Genomic DNA, 13,334 nt, shown 5'->3' on the forward strand with positions numbered 1-13,334 from the left:
TGCCCCTGTACTATGAAACTGTACCCTCCATCCCAAGGATGAGCTGATTAGGAGTATCGCTGATGGAGGTTGTGCTGTTTGTTAATAACATGCGCCACTCTTCTGCTCTCCCCTTGGCTACTGAGCTGCAAGTAGTTTCAGTTTAATTTCACGTGTATTAGATGTTCATTGTTTGATGTGATAGATTCTGAGGCTCTCTCAGATATTAAAGAACAACATCCCAGGCCATTTATCCAACTGGGTAACTTCAGTGCACGTCATGTATTGTGGTACTCGACATCTACTTGCCCTCGTTGTCGGGTTTTACAGATCCTCATGACGTCTCATGAGCTGTGTACTGTCAACACTCTCACTCATTTCTATATTGCTACTGGGCTACCCTCAGCTATCAAACTCTCTTTCTGCTTTGAAGCCTGCGCGGATTCTGCACACTGGGAAATTACGGTGATCTTCATTCCAGTAGCCAGGAAGTCACTGATGATCATTCCAGTGACCGCATCTCACTCTGGATTCACCTCCTTGACAGAGACCTCCATAAAACGGCGCAGCCACGATGGATGGTCAGTAAAGCCAACTGGATGTTATTCAGAAACCTGGGTGTGTTTGAACGTCCTGACAGCATCCTGGAGTGGATTGAACGTGAGTGACCCACCATGTCACTGAAGTCTCCAATCATCTTCAGAAGCAACCTATCCACTGGTGGACTGATGATTGCCGTTGAGCACTACGGGTCAAGCGTGCGGCTCTGCAATGGTTTAAATGCCGCACTTCAGTGGAAAACATAGCAGCCTTTCAAATCGTAAGAGCTAAGTTTCAACGTGTAATCAAGGAATGGAGGAAAAGGTCGTGGCAATCGTTCCTGGACTCGATCAACCTTTCCATTTGTTCTTCTACAGAAGAATCGGAAGCCATCACGATCTTTCCAGTTAATAGGGTCGTTACCAATCGCAACAGTCCTGTAGTGACTGCGTCATCAAAGAGCGACATCGCTCAGACGATGCCGAAGTATTCTTTAATGACAACTGCTAAAACCAGCTGGGACCCGGCGTTCCTCCCCTACCATGCGGCTTCAGAGAGGAGCAAGGTGGACTCCAGGTCCAACATTTCTGAGTCTCATAACTGCCCCTTAGCCACATGAGATCTGAATTCCACACAATCTGAGGCTCTTGTAACTACACCCAGTCACGGCCAGATCCAGTGCAGCATGCTTAGCGGATTCAGGACAGCTGCGTCAAAGAAAATCCTCCTCGAATGTTTCAATTTGATATAGAATAAGGCTACTTTTTTACCTCGTGGATATCGGCCATTTTGGTACCTCTCCTCAAACCAGGTAAGGCACCTCAATACTTTACCTACTCGTCCACCATATTAAAGTAATCCCACCACTTTCTTTGTTTTCAGCTCTCATCGTCTTCAGCATCTTCCATGTCATGCTTGCTCTTTCGTCAGTAAAGTTTTCTTCTATATCCGCTTTAACTTTATCACGTGCATAATTTGTTGATTTAGTCCTTTGTTTCGTATGTATTACGTTGTTTTTTCAAGCCGAGTTCTCAGCCATCTGCTATACGCTTCCTTTATCATCTTCATCGATTTGTCTACTTACTCACTCCCCCGTCAATTCCTCATATAATATCCCAAACTTGTTATCTCTCCCAGAGATTAAAATTTTATCTCAAGTATCATTGGCTTAACTAATAAATACCTGTTCTCTACAGTGTCATCCTCGATATATGATGCCATGACAGCCAGTCTAAGCTGATGGGGTAAGTATATTGAATATTAGTGAAAACTTAACATATTATATTGGACCTCCGAAGACCCTTCATCTACTACTTCTTTCCGTTCAAAGGAAAAGTAAATTCTTGAAATTAGTAGTTAATGGTCTGATACACATTCGAGACCCCATTAAATCTCTCACGCCATTTACAACAAACTTGTCTTCTGCCCTATTATCACATAGTCAATTATTAATCTTAGCTTACTTTGAGCAGAGGATCAAGTATATGAAAAGACGAGGGCTAATACAAATCGTTGGGTAATGTAGGATATTTAACTTAATCGATAAAAGGAGAAAATATATAAAGGCAAACTGAGACTGTCGGTAAGTGCCAAGTGGCTAATCAAGAATGCCTAGAGGACAAATGTAACGATGTAGAAGCTTATATCACTTGGGGTAAGGTAGATACTGCCTTCAGCAAACGTAAAGAGATCTTTGGAGAAAAAAGAACCACCTGTATGAATATCAACAGCTGAGATGGAAAACCAGTCCTATGCAAAGAAGGGAGAGCAGAAAGGTTCAAGGAGTATATAGAGGGTCTATACAATGGAGGAGAGTGCATTATGCAGGGAAGATAATCTGCAGTGGCATTCTGTTGCCTTCCGCAGTTCTGGAGGCCGCCCCTAACATGAGGGTACCGACACCATTTGCAGCCGCACGCTCCGGGTCAGACGCTGCATGAGAAATATAGCTTGGAAAATGAAAGACCCCCAGCCCTCGAAACCTAATAGCTTCAGCGTCGGAAAAGAACAAGAGTTGGCCGAGGGTGGCCAGGTAGGAAAGATAAAAGTGAGGAGCCTGGCATAAGTAAGTGGAACCAATGCCAGGACCCAGCTCGGGACACCATGGTCGCCAGCCACGTATCATTAGGTGTGACTCCCTGAGGACAATGTGACAATGTGGTTTGGGACAAGCTGGTGACTATAATGAGGGAAAAGAGAGAGGACTGGCAATACCAGAAGACTTGTAAACTCATTATATCTTAATCAAAAAGTCTCAGTTAAAGTGAGAGGAGAAAGTACAAACTGAATCGGACTAGAAACAGGAGTACGACAAGGATGCTGTCAATCACCTACTCTTTTCAACCTCTACTTGGAAAATATGATTGACCAATGCTCATTAGATGAAAAAGGCGTAGAAATTGGAGGAAGAAGAGTAGGGTGTTTGAGGTTTGCTGATTACATGGTCCTACTAGCCACAGGGGAAAAAGAACTACCGAATTTGGTGGACACCATTGAAAATAACGGAAGAAATATAGACTGAAAGTTAACACAAATAAAACAAAAGTATTGGCACTAGGAGGAAATAAGGAAATAAAAATAATGCTGAATGGAGAAATACTAGAACAGGTGCAAAATTTTAAATATCTTGGAAGCGGGATAGACACCGACTGGAAGTGCACCACAGAAATTAAAACAAAGATAGCAATGGGAAAAGAGGCGTTTTATAAGAAAAGGAGAATTTTCTGCAGCGGTCTGGATAGAGAATTCAGGAAGAGACTCATAGAATGTCTTGTATCGAGTTTTCTTCTATATGGCGCTGAAACATGCACTATAAGAAAGAAAGACAGAGAAAGGCTGGAGGCTTGTGAGATCTGGACATGGCGGAGGATGGAAAGAATAAGTTGGATGGACAAAGTAAAAAATGAAGAGCTACTGAGAAGAGTGGGAGAGAAAAGACAGTTACTAGATGTAATAAAAAGAAGAAAAAGAAATTGGATTGGGCATTTATTAAGAAAGAAAGAAAAACAGTTTCAGAAGGTTGTGTAGAAGGGAAAAGGAAGCGATGAAGGAAGAGATTCCAGATACAGGATGACATGATGGGCGGTACAACATACAGCAGCCTTAAGAAGGAAGCAATGGATCGCAGAAAATGGAGAGACAAAGGACCTGCTAATACAGAAGATAACTGATGATGATGATGATATAAGGGAGACGCACTGGAGGGCAATATTATGGAAATGGAAGAGAACGTAGAGGAAAATGAGAAGGGAGATGTAGTACTGGGTGAAGAATTTGACCTAAGTCGAAACAAGTCCCCGAGAGTAGATTACATTCCATTAGAGTTATTGATAGCCTTGGGAGAGCCAGCGATGACAAAACTCTTCCATCTGGGGAGCACGTTGTAAGAAACAGACGAAAAACCCTCACAATTCAAGAAGAATATAACAATTCCAACCCCAAAAAGAGCAGGTGATGACAGGTAAGAAAATTTAAGAAGTCACGGCTGCAAAATACTAACACAATTCATTTACAGAAGAATGGAAAAATTCGTAGAATCCGACCACGGAGAAGATCAGTTTGGATTCTGGAGAAATGTGGGAGCATGTGAGGCAATACTGACCCTACGACTTATCTTAGATGATAGGTTAAGAAAAGACAAACCTACGTTTACAGCATCTGTAGACTCAGAGAAAGCTTTTGACAATGTTGACAGGAATACTCTCTTTAAAATTCTAAGGGTCGCGGAGGTAAAATACAGGAATCAAAGGGCTATTTACAATTTGTACAGAAACCGGAGGGCAGTTATAAGAGTCGAGGGGCACGAAAGGCCACCAGTATTTGAGAAGGGAGTGAGACAGGGCTTTAGCCCATCCCCAATGTTATTTGATCTGTATGTTGACCAAGCAGTAATGGAAACAAAAGACAAATTTGAAACAGCGATTAAAGTTCAAGGAGAAGAAATAAAAACATTGAGGTTTGCTGATGATATTTTAATTCTATCAGAGACAGCAAAGGATCTGGAAGAGCAGTTAACGGTAGGGACAGTTTCTTCAAAGGAGGATATGAGATGAAAATCAACAAAAGCAAAACGACGACAATGGAATGTAGCCGAATTAAATCAGGTGATGCTGAGGGAGTCAGATGAGACAAAGTTGAGGGTGAGTTTTGTTATTTGGGGAGCAAAATAACTGATGATGGTCGAAGTAGAGAGGATATAAAATGAAGACTGGCTCTGGCAAGGAAAGCTTTTCTGAAGAAGAGAAATTTGTTAACATCAAGTACAGGAAGTCTTTTCTGAAAGTATTTATATGGAGTGTAGCCATGTACGGAAGTGCGATAAATAGTTCAGACAAGAAGAGAATAGAGGCCTTTGAAATGTGGTGCTACAGAATAATGCTGAAGATCAGATGGGTAGATCACGTAACTAATGAGGAGATACTGAATAGAATTGGGAAGAAGAGAAATTTCTGGTACATCCTGACCAAAAGAAGGGATGCGTTGGTAGGACACATTCTGGGACATCAATAGATCACCAATTTAGTACTGGAGGGAAGCGTGTGGGACAAAATTCGTAGAAGGAGACCAAGAGAGTAATACAGTAAGCAGATTCAGAGGAATGTAGGTTGCAGTAGTAATTCAGAGATGAAGAGGCCTTCATATGAAAGAGTAGCATGGGGAGCTGCATCAAACCTGTCTTCGGACCGAGGACCACGACAACAACTTACTATTTAGTGGCCCTCACGTATATTAATGTACTGAATTAAGTTTGAAGCATCCATTAATTAATTCAAAGTATTATGATCGTACCAATCTATTCCAATTGGCACATTGTCGCCATACTGACCACCAGTGAGGCCATTAGTTCTCGACCCAGTCCGTGCATTCACATGCCCATTATTTAAAACATCTCTTACAATACGTATCTCCTCTAGCATTCCCGTCAGTCACACATAACCGTTTTTTCCCTTTTCCTCCATCTTGGCGTCGTCAGTCAGCGCCCAGAAGTTATGAGAACGACTGAGTGGCTTGAATACGTCATTTGTACCCACAGAGTCGTTTCACCAGTCTGACTCCGGATTTCTATACACGCCTCTTAATACTATAATTCGTTATATCTTTGTTTCATAAACATATCGTTGCCGGCCGCGGTGGCCGTGCGGTTCTAGGTGCTGCAGTCCGGAACCGCAGGACTGCTACGGTGGCAGGTTCGAATCCTGCCTCGGGCATGGATGTGTGTGATGTCCTTAGGTTAATTAGGTTTAAGTAGTTCTAGGTTCTAGGGGACTGATGACCTAAGATGTTAAGTCCCATAGTGCTAAGAGCCATTTTTTTAAACATATCGTTAGAAATTACATTACCTTCTTCTATCACCTCATGCACTTATCAAGAGTGAAAACGTAACGACCAAGAAAAATACGTGGGACTGAGATATCCATACAGTATGAGATTAAATACGAGGGCTATTCCCATGTTATTGTCTGATCGGTCACAAAATGTAAACCACAGTGAAATTGAAAAGTGTTTTATTTAAAAGAGTTAGCTGCATGTTAGTTTCTATTATTCGTTTCTATTCCACATAGTATCCGTTCCGACTCCACTTCAATGTGATTTGACGTAGCGTTGTGCCAACTTTCCGATATCCTCGTCATTGAAGGCAGCGACCTGTAAGTTCCACCAAATCCTTACGTTGGTCAGCAGGCCTTTCTCTGTGCCAAAATGTTGTCATTATAGACAGCGATACATGTGAGCAGAAACGTAACAGTGATGGAACCAGGCTCAGGTTCGATGGTGATCAGAAACGTGACATCCAAACCGCTGCAGGAGCATCTTCACTGACACTGCAGTGTGCGCCCGAGAATTGTCATGAAGAAGGAAATTATGACAGTTACGTTATGTGGGGTAGCATGGAATCAAGCGAAATCTCTCAGCAAGCACTCATACTTGACGGGAGACACTGTCTTCCAGGTGCCCTCATGTGCTCACTTTGCGCTCAGAACTGAAAACAAAGATATGATGCAATCTACGGGTATAGGCCTACAAGAGACACTGTACAACTCACCTGTGGAAAACTTCATCTGATTATCATTGTGGTTTCCATTCTGTGACCGCTCGTGCTGTAGTAAGGTAATAGCCGTCGGTAACATATACATTATTATCAATAAAGGACAGTTGATAATCTGTTTGAAAATTCGTTAAGGTGTGAAAACATCACATGCGCCAGTTGTGACACAGGATCAAACGCAGTCTGGACATGTTTTCAGGTAAGCTCATTCAGTGGAACTAAATAAAGGTGCTATTCTAGTCAGACAGGCTTGTGGTAATTATATCCTTCTTTAAATTTACGGAGGCCGTAGTTCCTAGCGATCAAAAACCTGTAGTACAAGAAACATCGTTAGTGCCTGGTGAATTATTTGTCGACCGACTATATCAGTGGTCTACATTTTGAGCAAAAGTGTTAGAAAACGAAGTAGTTGTGACAATCATGTGTCAAAGAAAAGATACACATTCTCCGCCACATAGGGCTGTAAATTGTCCTGCTAGAGTTGTTTAATACTGTTAGGCTCTGAATATATATTAGGAGATCTGGTTGAGAATTGTATAAATACGGCTTCAGAAGGCAGATGTAAGACTTTCTAAAGTCCTGCTGTAGGCAAGTCAGCACGTCGTCTTGTATAGCTCCATATCTGCTGCAGCACTTGGCGGTGCGGAATAGCTGACTGACTTCCTGGACATAAGTTAAATTCTACATCTAATAAGCCGTTACACGTGGCAATTTGTCATATGCTACTCACAAGTGCACGATAACAGATTGCTGTCGCCACGGTAGAACATAATCCGTCTTTTCTTACAACTGTAGGATACACTCGAGAATATTCAGCCAAATAAAAACAATTTGCCATTCAGCACGTAAACAATGCTGTCTACTTGTCCATTTCAGTCATGGGTGTATGTGGTGTTTCCACAACGGATGTCTGGTCAGAGACATACTTATCTCCTGGATAGTACACGGTACTCTGAGGAATTGTTGGCTCATCCAAGTCCACTCTCATTGACTCCATCCAACACAGTCCATATTGTTACCTACCCTCTTAATTTCACTGGAATTTGCATGTGCCTGAGTTCAGCTTTACAAATTCATTTATACATGTGGAAACTAGGGGCACAATATCCTTAGCTTTGTCCTTGATGATCTCTTAGAGGTGGAAAACGAGTAGACAGCGTCTCCAGATTCGTAGTACCAACTCGGCTGATATTTTAGATAATGGATTTTTCTAAACAAATCAAGGTAAATTAAGGAAAGGCCGTTAGTTTAAGTAATATTCATGGTTTATTGTTGCTTCTGAGCCCACTTACTTATTATACACATTAAAACTCAAAAGTAGGTGCTAACATTGAGCAATACTTCGGCAAACGTTGAATTTACAAAGTGACTATTTCCCGTATAAGATTTGATATGCAAGTGCAGCTCAGTTTTTCGTTGCCAAACATGTCGCAGCATTACAAAGTCAGTACAGTTTTAACACATGAACTGTTTTATGAGAGTCACTGATAATCGTTTAAGTGTACAGTAAATAAAAAAAAGATGTTGGTAGCTTTAAGCTAATATCACTACTTCTGTGTATTATCTAGATACTTTTCCAACAGCCAAAATAGTTTAATCAGGGTGGATTTTGTTGATACTCAAACAACATTACAATGCGGTATTGCATTTTTTCTGAACATGATTTTTGAATTTTATAATATAATTTTAGTGTTTTGGAAATCCAATCGCAATGTTAGTATTAGATTTATGTGAATTAAATGTGTTTCTAAGTCGGATCTGGGACACAGTTTACTCAATTAATACTTGAGCTTTATCACAGCTCAAAAGTTTTCACATTATCCAAATGGCATTTTGTTTACTCGGTGCTTTACGATTTTCACTGACATGAATTATCGAATGGTATTAACGTTTCGTAAGTACATTCACTTTACATCTAATCATATATCAGATTATGTGTCAGTTCAACTGACTAATTAAAATGGGTGCCTTTTTATACACTAAGTGATCATTCCCCAAGAAAATCAAGTATTAGCCAGAAGTAAATTAATTCTGAAGATAATTTCATTTGGTTCATGGTGTGGGTTCCTGTAGTCATGTCCTAGTTCATGAACCACGGGCAACGTATGAGTGACCAAGTAAGTGGTCCCGACAGTCGGGATACCAGTTACTTTGGAATAAGGCTGGGCATCTCGGACATATTCTGAGTCGTGGTCACCTTTGTGCTCATACGGCAAAGACTACCAAATCTACCGGTTAGTCCCTCAGCCGTTAGGGGAAAACCCAATGGGACTCGGGGCAAGTATGGCTAGCAACCTGCTTCCCTGGTACTATAAATATGATGCTGGCAACAATCAGAGCAAAATGCCTCGGACCTTTGGAGGAGACGGAGTCCCACCTCTAACTGACAAACCAGGGACTCCTAAGATACGACTTGGCAAACAAATGGTAATGAGATGGGGATCTATTAATATCAATGGGGTCTGCTCTTGGAAGAAGGTAGAGCTGGCAGAGGCTGCAAGTAAGATGGGGCTGGACGTTTTAGCTGTTAGTGACATTAGGGGAAGGGGTGAGAAAGAAGAGGAACTGGGAGAATACAAGGTCTACTTGTCAGGAGTCAAAGCAGGAATAGCACAATGGGGTGTAGGGCTTTACATCAGGAAAGAAATGGAACCCAGCGTAGTTGCAATAAGGTATGTAAACGAACGACTGATGTGGATAGATTTGACTGTGTCTAGCAAGAAAATTAGGATTGTGTCAGTATATTCGCATTGTGAAGGGACTGATCCAGATAAGATGGATAGTTTGTATGAGGCACTCAGTGATGTAGTTGTTAGAGTAAAGGACAAGTACAGTGTTCTGCACATGGGTGATTTTAACGCCAGGATTGGAAATCGAACAGAAGGGTATGAAAAGGTTATGGGTAAATTTGGAGAGGATATGGAGGCCAACAGGAATGGGCAGCAGCTCTTGGATTTCTGTGCCAGTATGGGCTTAGTAATCACAAACTCCTTTTTTAAACATAAGAACATTCACCGGTATACTTGGGAAAGCAGGGGAATCAGATCTGTCATTGACTATACAATAACAGATCAGGAATTCAGGAAGGCTGTGAGGGACACACGTGTATTCAGGAGATTCTTTGATGACACTGATCATTATTTAATCTGCAGGGAAATTGGGATTGCGAGGCCGAAAGTGCAGGAGGTCAGGTCCATATGTAGGAGGATAAGAGTGGAGAAACTTCAGGATAAGGAAATCAGGCACAAGTACATAAAAGCGATCTCAGAAAGGTACCAGCTAGTTGAATGTAGTCAATTACAGTCATTTGAAAAGGAATGGACAAGGTACAGGGACACAGTACTAGAAGTGGCTAAAGAATGTCTTGGAACAGTAGTGTGTAAAAGTAGGAGGAAGCAAACAGCTTGGTGGAATGACACAGTCAAGGCAGCCTGTAAAAGGAAAAAGAAGGCGTATAAAAAATGGCTACAAACTAGAACTCAGGTAGACAGAGAAAGATATGTTGAAGAAAGAAACAAAGCCAAACAGATAATTGCAGCATCCAAGAAGAAATCTTGGGAAGACTTTGGAAACAGGTTGGAGACATTGGGCCAAGCTGCTGGAAAACCATTCTGGAGTGTAATTAGCAGTCTTCGAAAGGGAGGTGAGAAGGAAATGGCAAGTATTTTGGACAGGTCAGGAAAACTGCTGGTGAATCCTGTCGATGCCTTGGGCAGATGGAGGGAATATTTTGAAGAGTTGCTCAATGTAGGTGAAAATACGATCAGTAATGTTTCAGATTTCGAGGAAGAATGGGATAGGAATGATGATGGAAATAGGATCACGTTTGAGGAAGTGGAGAAAATGGTCAATAGATTGCAGTGCAATAAAGCAGCTGGGGTGGATGAAATTAAGTCGGAACTCATCAAGTACAGTGGAATATCAGGTCTTAAATGGCTACACAGGATAAATGAAATGGCCTGGGAGTCGGGACAGGTTCCATGAGACTGGACAAAAGCAGTAATCACATCAATCTTTATACATGGAAACAGAAAAGATTGTAACAACTACAGAGGTATCTCTTCAATCAGCGTTGTGGGTAAAATCTTCTCAGGTATTGTTGAAAGGAAAGTGCGAGTATTAGTTGAGGAGCAATTGGATGAAAATCAGTGTGGGTTTAGGCCTCATAGAGGTTGTCAGGACCAGATCTTTAGCTTACCACAAATAATGGAGAAGTGTTATGAGTGGAACAGGGAATTGTATCTATGCTTTATAGATCTAGAAAAGGCATATGACCGGGTTCCTAGGAGGAAGTTATTGTCTGTTCTACGAGATTATGGAATAGGAGGCAAACTTTTGCAAGCAATTAAAGGTCTTTACATGGATAGTCAGGCAGCAGTTAGAGTTGACGCTAAACTGAGTTCATGGTTCAGAGTAGTTTCAGGGGTAAGACAAGGCTGCAACCTGTCTCCACTGTTGTTCATATTATTTATGGATCATATGTTGAAAACAATAGACTGGCTGGGTGAGATTAAGATATGTGAACACAAAATAAGCAGTCTTGCATATGCGGATGACTTAGTTGTGATGGCAGATTCGATTGAAAATTTGCAGAGTAATATTTCAGAGCTAGATCAGAAATGTAAGGACTATGGTATGAAGATTAGCATCTCCAAAACGAAAGTAATGTCAGTGAGAAAGAAATATAAACGGATAGAGTGCCAAATAGGAGGAACAAAGTTAGAACAGGTGGACGGTTTCAAGTACTTAGGATGCATATTCTCACAGGATGGCAACATAGTGAAAGAACTGGAAGCGAGGTGTAGCAAGGCTTATGCAGTGAGCGCTCAGCTACGATCTACTCTTCTCTGCAAGAAGGAAGTCAGTACCAAGACTAAGTTATCTGTGCACCATTCAATCTTTCGACCAACTTTGTTGTATGGGAGCGAAAGCTGGGTGGATTCAGGCTACCTTATCAATAACGTTGAGTTTACGGATATGAAAGTAGCTAGGATGATTGCAGGCACTAGTAGATGGGAACAATGGCAGGAGGGTGTCCACAATGAGGAAATCAAAGTAAAACTGGGAATGAACTCTATAGATGTAGCAGTCAGGGCGAACAGGCTTAGATGGTGCGGTCATGTTACACGCATGGGAGAAGCAAGGTTACCCAAGAGACTCATGGGTTCAGCAGTTGAGGGTATGAGGAGTCGGGGCAGACCAAGGAGAAGGTACCTGGATTAGGTTAAGAATGATTTTGAAGTAATAGGTTTAACATCAGAAGAGGCACCAATGTTAGCACTGAATAGGGGATCATGGAGGAATTTTATAAGGGTGGCTATGCTCCAGACTGAACGCTGAAAGGCATAATCAGTCTTAAATGATGATGATGATGATGAAAATTTCTTTAGGTGTGTAGTTAGTAGCAAGCATGGTTGTAAAATCCATGTTCCATAAACCTTTTTTTTTCTAGCGATTCTGGAGAACATGATGTAATTAGTGATCAGAAATGTCGAAGATAGTAATTTACTGTGTATTTCTGAGCCTAAAGTTTTCATTTGCAGACATATGAGTTCAAAAAACAGTATTCTAATATACGATATAGGGCCTGTTTCGTTATATTACATTGCAGTCACGGTGTGGAGATGGCGGTCATTATGAAGCTGTAACCACATCCTGAGGTTCAGTACTTCTTCTTCTCGATGGTTCCACACGAACATCAACGGTTTCGACGCCCCCAGGGGTCCAGAAACTTCTAGCAGACCAATTTGTTGCTGTTACACTTTTCAACACGTCAATCTAGTCTGATTTCTCTCAGGACAATCTTTCTTCGTGAGATGTTTACAGGTTTCATTTGCTGTTTCTTAGTCCGTGCAGCTAAAAGCCTATTTCTCTTCTCCAATACCTAGAAATAAAACCAGTTTGGAGATCTCTTATCATATTTGTCGTGAAGACATCGAAACTCAGTTAGTTTGAGAAATAACACTGTCTCCGGTGAACAAGTCAGCTGTTTGATCATCCATATGAAAATTTTGCTACTTTAAATCAGTGTGAACACTTTCAAATTTTGTTGTGTGAGTAACATTCATTTCTTGGGTATTCTAATATATCTTTTCCTAGCACTTATGACTGAACATTTTAATCACGATTGATTCCTTTCATGTATCCTGACAGAGACGGCACGCATAGAAACAATGCTTCGTGTATTGGAATAATAACCACTGTTTATCGCCGAAAGCAATTTGTTTCCTATTTTATTAGTGTTAGTATTGCGAAACTAATACAGACACAAAATAAACACTGATAGCAATGGAGAGTATTTGTGGTTTGTGCGTATGCAGCAGGGACCTGTTATACATGAATCTCTATTTCTCCTTTTCCCCGAGCCACATCTAGCCCATCATTTCATACATTCATAGTGCATTAATCTACTTGCGTTCTCAGTGTTTCTTTGATCTTTCTCGATTTCGTGATTCCTCAGATATGATTTCGTTTGGTTTTGAAAATAATCGTCACACATTATTTGTCAAAGTGTGTTCAATCTCTTCGTTACGTATGAGCGCAGCTGTCTTTGAGAAAACTTTATGTATTTGCCATATTACTTATTCTTTACGGACGCGTTCATTAACCCCTGTGGCATGTTACCAGATTACGTGGTTGAATGATGTTTACTTAAATTCACTGTCCGTCAGTACTACGACTAAGTGAGTCATCGATGCTGTACTCAGTTATTCCTGCAGAGCATCAGCTCAGTGCCTGCCGTCCCTGTCCCGCCACATGACAGAGTCCAGGA

General features: G+C 41.3%; 1 protein-coding gene across 1 annotated transcript in view; it reads left to right on the forward strand.

Annotated features, from left to right (window-relative positions):
• LOC124616373 (cytochrome P450 4V2-like) overlaps positions 1-13,334 on the forward strand; it is a 113,469-nt gene that overhangs the window by 17,179 nt on the left and 82,956 nt on the right. The window lies entirely within an intron of this gene.

This window comes from Schistocerca americana, chromosome 5 (genome assembly GCF_021461395.2).
Source record: "Schistocerca americana isolate TAMUIC-IGC-003095 chromosome 5, iqSchAmer2.1, whole genome shotgun sequence".
Lineage (NCBI taxonomy): Eukaryota > Metazoa > Arthropoda > Insecta > Orthoptera > Acrididae > Schistocerca > Schistocerca americana.